Raw genomic sequence first — 10,460 nt, 5'->3', positions numbered from 1 at the left:
GAGCCAGTAGCGCGTCCATGTTGTTCAGCTCCATTACTCCTCGAGTATTGCCCCTTTCAGAAGCATAGAAGTAGTCATTCTCAGCTACAGTCTCGATGACATCTATGGCTTCTTCAATGGTCTTCTTCTTGTTCAGAGATCCCCCAGATGAGTGGTCTACTGCCTTATTTGATTCATAAGAAAGGCCTTCATATAAAATGTGTAATTGCACCCATTCATTGAACATGTCTGGCGGGCACCTTCTTGTTAAGTCCTTAAACCTCTCCCATGCTTCATAGAGAGTTTCACCATCTTGTTGCCTGAAGGTTTGTACCTCAGCTCTCAACCTGTTGATTCTTTGAGGAGGGTAGAATCTTGCCAAGAATTTGTTCACCACCTCTTCCCAGGTTGTCAAACTCTCCTTTGGGAAGGATTCCAGCCATTTAGATGCCTTATCCTTGAGTGAAAAGGGAAACAGAAGCAGTCTATAAGTGTCCAGATGAACACCATTAGACTTCACAGTATCACATATCCTTAGGAAGGTGGTGAGGTGTTGATTGGGGTCTTCTTGGACACTTCCTCCGAAGGCACAGTTGTTCTGGACTAGGGTGATGAGCTAGAGCTTTAGTTCAAAGTTATTGGCATGTATGGTTGGCTTTTCGATGCTACTTCCATAGTTTTCTGGGTTTGGATTGGTATAAGAGCCTAGAACTCTTCTCTCTTGTCCAGCATGATTCATTGGGCCTTCTCTGGCATGGTTGTGAGCTTCTTCTTCATGATGGTTCTCCATATTCTCCTCCATATTTAGTTCAAAATACTATTCCTCTTTCTCAACACCAACGACTCTCTTTCCTCTTGCTTCCCTCCTTAATCTAAGGAAGGTCCTCTCAGGTTCAGAATCAAAGGAAGTTGAAGCCCCATTTCTTGTACCTGTCATACAACCAACAAAGCAAAAAACAAGAAAGAAATTGAATGGAAATTACTCTTTGTTAGAATGGATGTTAGTGTGAGTGGTGCAATATATCAAACAGTTAGTGGGTTAGTAAATTGAATTGTAAACAATGAAGAAAACACAACAAACAGGTAAGGGATAAAGGAAAGAAAATAGCTAAAACTGAAAGTAAATTACTCAAATGGAATTAAACAAAACAAAAGAAAAATGCTCAATCTAGTTATCCTCCAACTTAATCATTGTCGATACAAAATCAATCCCCGGCAACGGCGACATAAACTTGATGCACAGAAACTTGTCTCTCAACAAATTTTCCTTCGGCAAGTATACCGAATTGTCGTCAAGTAAAAACTCACAATAGAGTGAGGTCGAATCCCACAGGGATTGATTGGTCAAGCAACTTTAATTAGAGGAATGTTCTAGTTGAGCTAAGCAGAAATTGAGTTGAGGAATTGCAGAAAATTAAATGGTGGAAAAGTAAATAACAGAAAATGTAAATACTGGAAATAAATGGCAGAATATAAATGGCATAAAGTAAATTGCAGAATCTTAAATGGGGATTTGGGGAGATGAGCAGAAAAGTAAATGGCAGAAAATAAAGAGAATGGATAAGTGAAGAGAGCGAAACTCTCGCGCGATCTAGAATTTTCACAATATATTGGCGTTGTAAGTATAGCTTCTAGACCAACAAGAATTCCTTTCTTACAAAAGTTTTGGTTGTCACAAGTAACAAACCCCTTTAAAATTGATAACCGAAGTATTTAAACCTCGGGTCGTCTTCTCAAGGAACTGCAGGGAGGTATGTTCTTATTATTGGTTATGAGTTTTGTAAATTGAGGGTTTTGAAAGTAAGGAACAAGTAATTTAAATGACAAGTAAAATAAATAAATAACTGTAAAATAAACTCTTGGCAAGATATGAAAATTCGGAAGTCCTATCCTAGTTATCCTTATCAATGGTGATGAGAATTATATTTTGCTCTCTACTAAGTCAACCTCTAACTATGAAGGTAAGTCAAGGGGATAAATCAATTTAACACCTAAATTCCTAGTCAACTCCTAAGGGGAGACTAGAGTTATAGGAATTTAAATCAATCAGCAAAGATAACAATTATCAATCACAATGAGTTTGACAACTCAAGAGTTACCAATTAATCAACCAAAGCAAAAAGGAAAAAAATCTAAATTATTTATATAATAAAGGAAAGCAATCATAATTCTGAAATACCTCAAATTATATTAAATAGAAAATCAATCTAAACATAAAGAGTTCATAAGCCAATCTGGCAACATAAGTAATTGAATGAGAGCATTAAAGTATCTGAAAGTAAAAGATAAATATAAAGTAAAAGAAATATTGAACCTAATGAAGAGTTGAAATTCTAAATTGAAATAATAAGAAATCCTAATCCTAAAACCTAAAAGAGAAGAGAGAACCTCTCTCTAAAAACTACATCTAATTCATCAAAAGTGAATAATTGAAGACTCTCCAATGAATGGATGCATTCCCCCACTTTATAACCTCTAATCTGTGCCTTCTGGACTTGGATCTGGGCCAAAAAGGGTTTCAGAAATCGCTGGGAGCATTTTCTGTAATTTCTGGTGCGTGGCGTCTGTCACGCGTCCGCGTGGGTCACGCGGTCGCGTCATCTGGGAGTTTTCCTTATCACGCATTCGCGTCAGTCACGCGTACGCGTCATGTGCGTTCTGCTCAAGGCACGTGTCCGCGTCAGTCACGCATTCGCGTCACTACCTTTTCGCGCTAGGCATGCGGCCGCGTCGTCCATGCGTTCGAGTCGCTGCTAGTTTCTTCAAAAACTCCATTTTGTGCTTTTCTTCCATTTTTGTATGTTTCCTTTCCATCCTTTAAAGCATTCCTGCCTTAGGAGATCTGAAAATACTCAACACACAAATCACGGCATTGAATAGTAATAAAAGGTGATTTAAAATAATTATTTTTAAAGCATAGGAAACATGTTTTTCACATATATCACATAATAGGGAAGAGAAAGTAAAACCATGCAATTTACATGAATAAGTGGGTGAAGGATTGAATAAATCACTTAAATTAAGCACAAAATATATCATAAAATATGGGTTTATCAACCTCCCCACACTTAAACAATAGCATGTCCTCATGCTAAATCCAAGATAGAGAGTAAGGTGAAGTGGTGGAATCTCATGCAATGCAATCTATTCTAAATGCAACTACCTAAATGAGCCATGCAATTCTAATTATTATTCCCTTGTATATAAAACTTACATGTAGTTAAATTAATTCACATCCTCAAGGAATCATATATGCATAGACAAACCCTAGATAATGTTTAAAGCACTTTTACAATTGAGATGGGTAAAAAGATTTTACATACTTGCAAGACAATTAACAATTTAAGCAGAGATATATGGTGATGAACTATTGAACCCTCACTGGATTTTGTGTTTACTCTCTAGTCACTCAGTGTTTATTGGGTTAATCACTCTATTCTTCTTTTTATCCTTACTTTCTATAACTTTGTCCTTCATCTAACCTATCAACAATTATAGAATACAGACATACAAAAATCATGAGGTCTTTTTTTAAAGGTAAGGGTATATGTATAAGGCTAAGTGAGCTAATAAAGGAATCCTTGATTAGTCTAAGATCTCACCTAACATACATATTTTTTAATTCAAAGTTTCTTAACCTATTTGCCCAAACTTTCTCACTTTGTATTGCAAGCTCATGCATTAACTTTAATTTTATCCCATGTGCATTGATTCTTTTTATTTTTGCAATTGGAGAATTTTTGCATCCCCTTAATTAAATACCGAAAATGTAAATAATAATTATTATTTTTTTTAATGCACATGGTAATTCAATTGTTTTGATTTCACATGAGCATGCTTCCCAAATTTTTATTTTGAAACATCTTTATTCTTTTTAACTTTCCACCTTTGTTTCTATCATCCATGTTCCCATAAGGTTCCCCACACTTAAACAACACACAATTTCTATCTTAAGCTAACCAAGGATTCAACTTGGGATTTTTATTTTGTTTTTCTGCTTAAGGCTAGTAATGTGGTTTATAGAACAAGAGGGGATTAAAAAACTCAAGGGGGCTAACAAGGGTGATGTAAAAGGTAGGCTAATTTGGGATAAGTGAGGAAAAATTCAAATGATGGCCTCAATCATCTCTTAGTATGTATCTATACTCTATAATTGGACATATAGATTAAAACAAAGTAAAGAACACCAGAATGAAAAAGAAGGGCAAAACACACAGGAATAAAAATTATGGTTTGAATGTAACCATACAATTAAGCTCAAAACTCACAGGCTGTGTGTTCTCTAGCTCAAAAAATCATATATCAGTTACACATGTCATGCAAGTAAAAATTAAGAGTTCCCATTATTCTTAATGTAAATCTTAGGGTGCCTTTAAAGTTTTAGTGTTGTTCCTTGATGACTAACTAACATGTAATGCTATATATACAAGGTGTGTGGATTATTTTGATTATGTTAAAGTCTCTAGTTTACTTCCTTTTTATTTTTAATTTAAACCAAACCATCATATGCTAAAAGGGTAAACTATACTAATTAATCCACATATTCTATAACTCATAAGTTTAGAATTGCAAACTAAACTAACTGGCTAAGGTATAAACTAAAGTGCAAAATGCGGAAGAGTAAAAATACAGCAAAAGAACAGTGTGCAAGTACTGAAAAGTAAAAATAAAGATAAAAATACAGAAAAAATAAACAAAATAAGATAAAAAGAGTCTGTAGTGGTTCACCAAAAAGATATGCCAGGGATGGCTACCTCCCCACACATAAAATAAAGCATCATCCTCGATGCTCACTCAAGCTGGGTGTGAAGGGGTGTCATCACCGGAAGGATGGGCTGCTGGAGTCGCTGTGGTGGCCTGAGGGTCTGCAGACTGGATGAGGGTAGGAGGATCTGTCTGCTGCAGTAGAGGCTCTGACTGGATAGGAATCTCTGCATCTGCGGCCTGTATCTGGTGTGGCTCCTCCTGCTGTGGCGCAGCCTGCTCTGAGCCTGCCTGCTCGGCCTCTCTCTATGGATGGGTCTCCTCCTCATGCGCCTCTGCCTCCTCCTCAGATGGCTTTGATGGTGTGTCAAGCTTGGAGGGGAAGTCACTGCCAGATCGGATCATCATCTTGAGGTGCTCATAGCGTTGCTTGTTGCGACGCTCGGATCTCTCATATCGCCGCTTGTTGCGATGCTCCATCTGGTCCAGCTGCTGGAATAAGCGGTGCACGAGGTGGTAAACGGGCTCTGAGGCAGGTGGAGGTGCAGTGGGTGGAGCTGGTGCAGCAGTGGAAGAAGAAGGGGCAGCTGAAGGCGTGGCTGTCTCATCAGAAGCGGTCAGGAATGGAGGTCTGTAGCCTAAAGCTTGAAACTTCCTGCTGTGAGGAATAATCTTCTTGTAGTCCGCAGCAGGTGGCCTCTCATCAGCATCCTCCCAAGGCACGTCAGCTCGACGGCCTAGCTGGGTGACCAGGTAAGGGAAAGGAAGGGTGCCTCTGACATGGACCCTAGCCATATAGTGCCAGATGAATCGTGGCAGATACAGGTCCTTACCCTCCAGCACACACCAGAGAAGGGTGATCATAGTAGCAGGCAGCTCCGTCTCATGAGTGTTCGGCATAACAAAGTTGCTCAGGATCTGGTGCCAGAGCCGAGCCTCATCATTCAGATACATAAGCTTGATTCCTTTAGGCATTGTGGTGTTCTTACCCATGACCCATGGGACAGTAGGGTCAAGGGCTATCCTCTCCTTGACAACACCAGTCAAATCGCATAAACCTCATATCCTCTTCAGCCTTTTGGTAACCGTCAGGCTGATCGAACTTAGGCTGAAGGCGCAGAATATCCTCAATGGCTTCCTCAGTTACCAATATCTATTTCCCTCTGAGGTGCACTGCATCCAGGGAAGTCTTGAAATAGTTGCAGTAAAACTCTCTTACCCAGGAAGCATTGACCTCTATCAGGTTTCTCTCTAAGAAGAACCAGCCTCTCTGTTTGATCTGATCAGAGGTGTACTACTGTAGTTCTTCTGGAATTTTCAGAGTTCGCTTCAGGTACAGGTTTCTGGAGGTGGCAAACACTAGATACTTCAGCTCACAGTATCTGTTTGCAAATTTTACCGGATCATTGGCAACGAGGAGCTGGTCAGCCTTCTCCTGCAGGGTAAAGTGCTTTTCCTACCAGGAGTCATCATGCATAATGTCCAGGATGGACATAGAGGATTCACCTCTTTTCTGTTTGCCAGTTGTTGCTTCGCCTTTTCCCTTATGCTGAGGGTCAGACATCCTGAAAAATAGAAATCTAAGATATAATAAAAACAGGAAAACAAGTAGGCAAATAACAAGATAAGCACATAGTGGCAAATGAGCAGTAGAATTATGAAATGAGTTGAATAATTGTGCATTTTGGATTGTTTCAGAGTTAAAAAGCTGAGATGAGAAATGACAATCTAAAATATGTTATAAGTAGAATACCTGTTAATTAGGAAAAACAATAATCATGCCATGAGTTAAAAAAGTTGAAAGAGTTAGTAAAAAAAAAAGCAGAGGGGGAAGTTAGAAAGTTAAAAGTGGTTAAAATTGAAAAAGAGGTTAGAAAGCGAAAATCAGTGAGTTAGTAAAAAGAAAGTCAGAGTAAGTGGCATGATGATCGGTTTCTAAGTAACAAGAATTTCACAATTTTAAGCAACAGTCAACTCATATTCAAGCAATAAAATCAGGTTGTTGATGATTCATATAGATATAAAAATAGCAAAAAATTAAAATCGAATCATCAAAAGTGCAATTTATTAACCAGGAAATCGAAAGGAATAAGAATGCGGGCCCGTGCATTCATGAAGTGGTTTCAGAAAAGCTAAGTAATGCCAAATTCAAATTGCCAAAACTAAAACATGAATGAAAATCAAAATAATTTACAGAAAATTAGGCAGCATTCCGTCTAAAATTGGATGTTCCCGGGTAATAAACAGCAAGCAGAATAGTTCATATAAATTAAAATAAATCTGCAAATAGACATAAATAATATGAACATGAAAGAGCAGTCTCAATAGCAGCATGAACAGTAAGAACATCATATGAACAATACTAACATCACAGGCAGAACAGAATTGCAGAATAGGTAAAACAAGTAACAAGTACGGTGCAATCAGCAGGCCTAAATCCACTAACCACATCCTAGCTACCTAACCACCTAGAATCTACTACAACATACATCTCTAACTATCCTAATTCTAAACATAAACTGAAAAATATGCAACTAACTACGAATGAAAGAAAAATGGCGTTCGGCGAAACCTGGTGGTTAGAGGCACAAGTATGGAATGAAGAGATGTGGTAGGAGTGGAGTGGTGTTGGCGGCAATGCGGCGGTGACGTAGGGCGGCGCGGCGGTGAACCGTGGTTGGCGCGGCGGTGGTTCGGTGGTGCTGGGTTAGGGTTGGGGTACAGGGAGGGGAAGGGAGGAGGGTTCGAGGGTTGTGGGGCGGAGGGTGGTTGTGATGGTGGGAGGTGGTACTGGGGGCGGACGGTGGTGGTTCGCGGTGGGGGCAGTGGCGGAGGGAAAGAAGAGAGGGAAGAAAGAGGGGAGAAGGAAGAAGGATAGGGGTGGGCGTCGCGTTGGGCTGGGTGGTTGGCGCTGGTGCGGCGTCCAGGGGTGGTGGGCGGTGGCGATGGGTGCAGAGGAAGGAGGGAGAGAGAACAGAGGGGGTTGGAGAAGGAGAGTGGTGACGCGGGGGGGAAATAGGGTTTCACATGGTTGGGTTAGTGATTTTGAATCCACGCGATCACGTGGCTAGGGTGGAATGGGGTTGACGCGATCGCGTGAGTGACGCGATCGCGTGGAATGGGTAAAAGGATGAATGACGCGGTCGCGTGAGGCACGCGACCGCGTCGCGTGAGGCACGCGACCGCGTCGCTGGAAATTGTGCAAAACACACAATTCTAGCGTCGTTTCAGCGTAACTCTCTGTCTTCAATTCAGGAGCCATAATATGCATGCGACGCGGACGCGTCGCTCATGCTTTCGCGTGGGATGAGTTTTTGTGAAAGGGACGCGTTCGCGTGATGGACGTGAACGCGTGAGCTGTTTTGTGCTAAATGCACAACAGTCGCACGATTCCAGCCTAGATTTCTGGGCGTTGAATTTTTACGCCGATTTCCAGATCACGCGTTTGCATGATTGATGCGGACGCGTGGGAGGTGGTTTTCGCAACTGATGCAAACGCGTTAGCAGTGCGGTCGTGTCGAACGCTTTCCCCCTTTTTTTTATATGCAAGTATGCAATTATGAAGTATGCAATGCTAATACAAATGCTACGAATGACATCCAGGTTCAATAAAGATAATATAACATAAAAACAAACAATACGAGATAAAAATTGAAAAAGAAACAATAATACCATGGTGGGTTTTCTCCCACCTAGCACTTTTAGTTAAAGTCCTTAAGTTGGACATTGGATGAGCTTCCTGTTATGGTGGCTTGTGCTTAAATTCATCCAGAAATCTCCACCAATGTTTGGAATGCCAACAGCCTCCGGGGTCCCAAACTAGGCATGTAAAGCTTTTGAGCAACTTCAAACAGGTTCTCAGGCTCCCGGGGTGATGAATGTCAGAATAGATTCCAGGATCCCAAACTTTACTGTTAAATCCGCCTTTGTCTTTACCTATATTTTTCCATCCGGGCGGTTTAGAAATAGTATTCTCACCAGGATGACCAAACGCCTTCCGAGACCCATTCAATTGAACTTGATACCAATCCTTGCACTTTGAATCGAAGCGCGTAATCTTATCGAACCTTATACACCAGCTCTGAGTACGAGCCATTTCCCTCTTACTCTTAAAGCCGCAGAGAGCTCTAAGCTGGCCATCTATTTCAAGCAAACCATATTCAAATGGAAAAGTAAAGATAAAGGTTAAGGATTGTACCCACTTGAAGCTTGTATTAGGTGGTAATGGCCTTGGGATAGGTGTTTCCGGTGGTTCTGTAAGCTCTACTCCCTTGTATTCTTCTGTGAATTTCTCCACTTCTTTGCAAGACTCTTCAGCTGCAACTGCGTCCTGATCAAAGTCTTCTATATCTTCCTCATCACTTAAGTCATACGTTGGAGGTTGAGAGAAATCTACCTCGACGTTATCTTCATATTCACTTGGATAAGGTTCTTCAGGTTCAAGGAATTCAGTTGCGGATGTGGGTTCATGACTAGGAGAGCTTGATTCATGATCATCACTGCCCATGGAATCAACTTCTTGGTCTGTTCCGTCCAATTTTTCACAAGGTATATGCATTCGAGGTTGTGCTCTGTCCTCTTTGGCACCAATTTCAGACTTCTCAGCGGAATCCGTTACAGTTCTTGATTCCTATGGAGGTTCAGCATCTCCTAAATCTTCAACCACTTCTTCCTCTACAACTATCATGGCTTCCTCTACTTGTTCCAATACAAAGCCATGCTCCTCATTGTCCACCGAAGTTTCTAGTATTTCCTTTATGCTACGCTCTTCTTTTGATTCTCCACATGCAGCCATGGGAGTACCTTGAGTTCTCAGATATCGGAAAGCTATTAAATTTACTACCTCAGTTACGGCAGTAGTGAGTTCCAGTACGCTCCTTTATATCTTCGCTTGCCCTTGAAGAAGAACACGAAGTCTGTTGTCCATAGGAGGTAGGGGTGGGTATGAGGGTTCATTGGTTGGGAAGGGGGGTTCAGAACAAGAATGTGGTGGTTCTCAGGAATAATTGGATTGGGATTGTGGTGGATAAGGGTCATACGGTGGTGAATGGTGAAAAGGAACTTGTGAGCGTGGTGGTTCAAAGCTACGTTAAGAGGATGGTCTATAAGCACAGGGTGGGGCTTGTTGGTAATTACAAGGGGGTCCACCATGTCTGTCAGCTTGGTATGCATTGTAGAGCGGTCCTTGCCCATGATATCTTGGAGGGTGTTGTTGCCTAAAGGGTTGATCAGGGCCTCTTGGTTCCATCCATCTTTGATTGCTTAGACCGTGATGCGTATTCCTATTATAGCTTATATTCCTTTCAACAAATTTAGAACCAAACTCGAAGCGAGAAGGGTGAGAATTCATAATGGCTAAAAATATAAAAGAGAAAAAAAAACAAAAATAAATAAACAAGTAAAAGAAAAAAAATATTTACAATAACCAATAATAAGGCACACGTTTGCAGATCCCTGGCAACGGCGCCATTTTGAAGAGAGCGAAACTCTCGCGCGACCTAGAATTTTCACAATAAATTCGCGTTGTAAGTATAGCTTCTAGACCGACAAGAATTCCTTTCTTACAAAAGTTTTGGTTGTCACAAGTAACAAACCCCTTTAAAATTGATAACCGAAGTATTTAAACCTCGGGTCGTCTTCTCAAGGAACTGCAGGGGGGTATGTTCTTATTATTGGTTATGAGTTTTGTAAATTGGGGGTTTTGAAAGTAAGGAACAAGTAATTTAAATGACAAGTAAAATAAATAAATAACTGTAAAATAAACTCTTGGCAAGATA

At 40.6% G+C, this 10,460-nt stretch overlaps 1 non-coding gene across 1 annotated transcript; it reads left to right on the top strand.

Moving 5' to 3' along the window:
• The first annotated feature begins 224 nt into the window (after positions 1–224).
• On the top strand, positions 225–328 carry LOC112745830 (small nucleolar RNA R71). The gene has a single exon (XR_003173738.1). It is a non-coding gene; the product is annotated as a small nucleolar RNA R71 (small nucleolar RNA).
• The last annotated feature ends 10,132 nt before the right edge of the window (positions 329–10,460 follow it).

Source organism: Arachis hypogaea, chromosome 14 (assembly GCF_003086295.3).
Source record: "Arachis hypogaea cultivar Tifrunner chromosome 14, arahy.Tifrunner.gnm2.J5K5, whole genome shotgun sequence".
NCBI classification, from domain to species: domain Eukaryota; kingdom Viridiplantae; phylum Streptophyta; class Magnoliopsida; order Fabales; family Fabaceae; genus Arachis; species Arachis hypogaea.
This window is presented reverse-complemented; position numbering and strand designations above follow the sequence as displayed.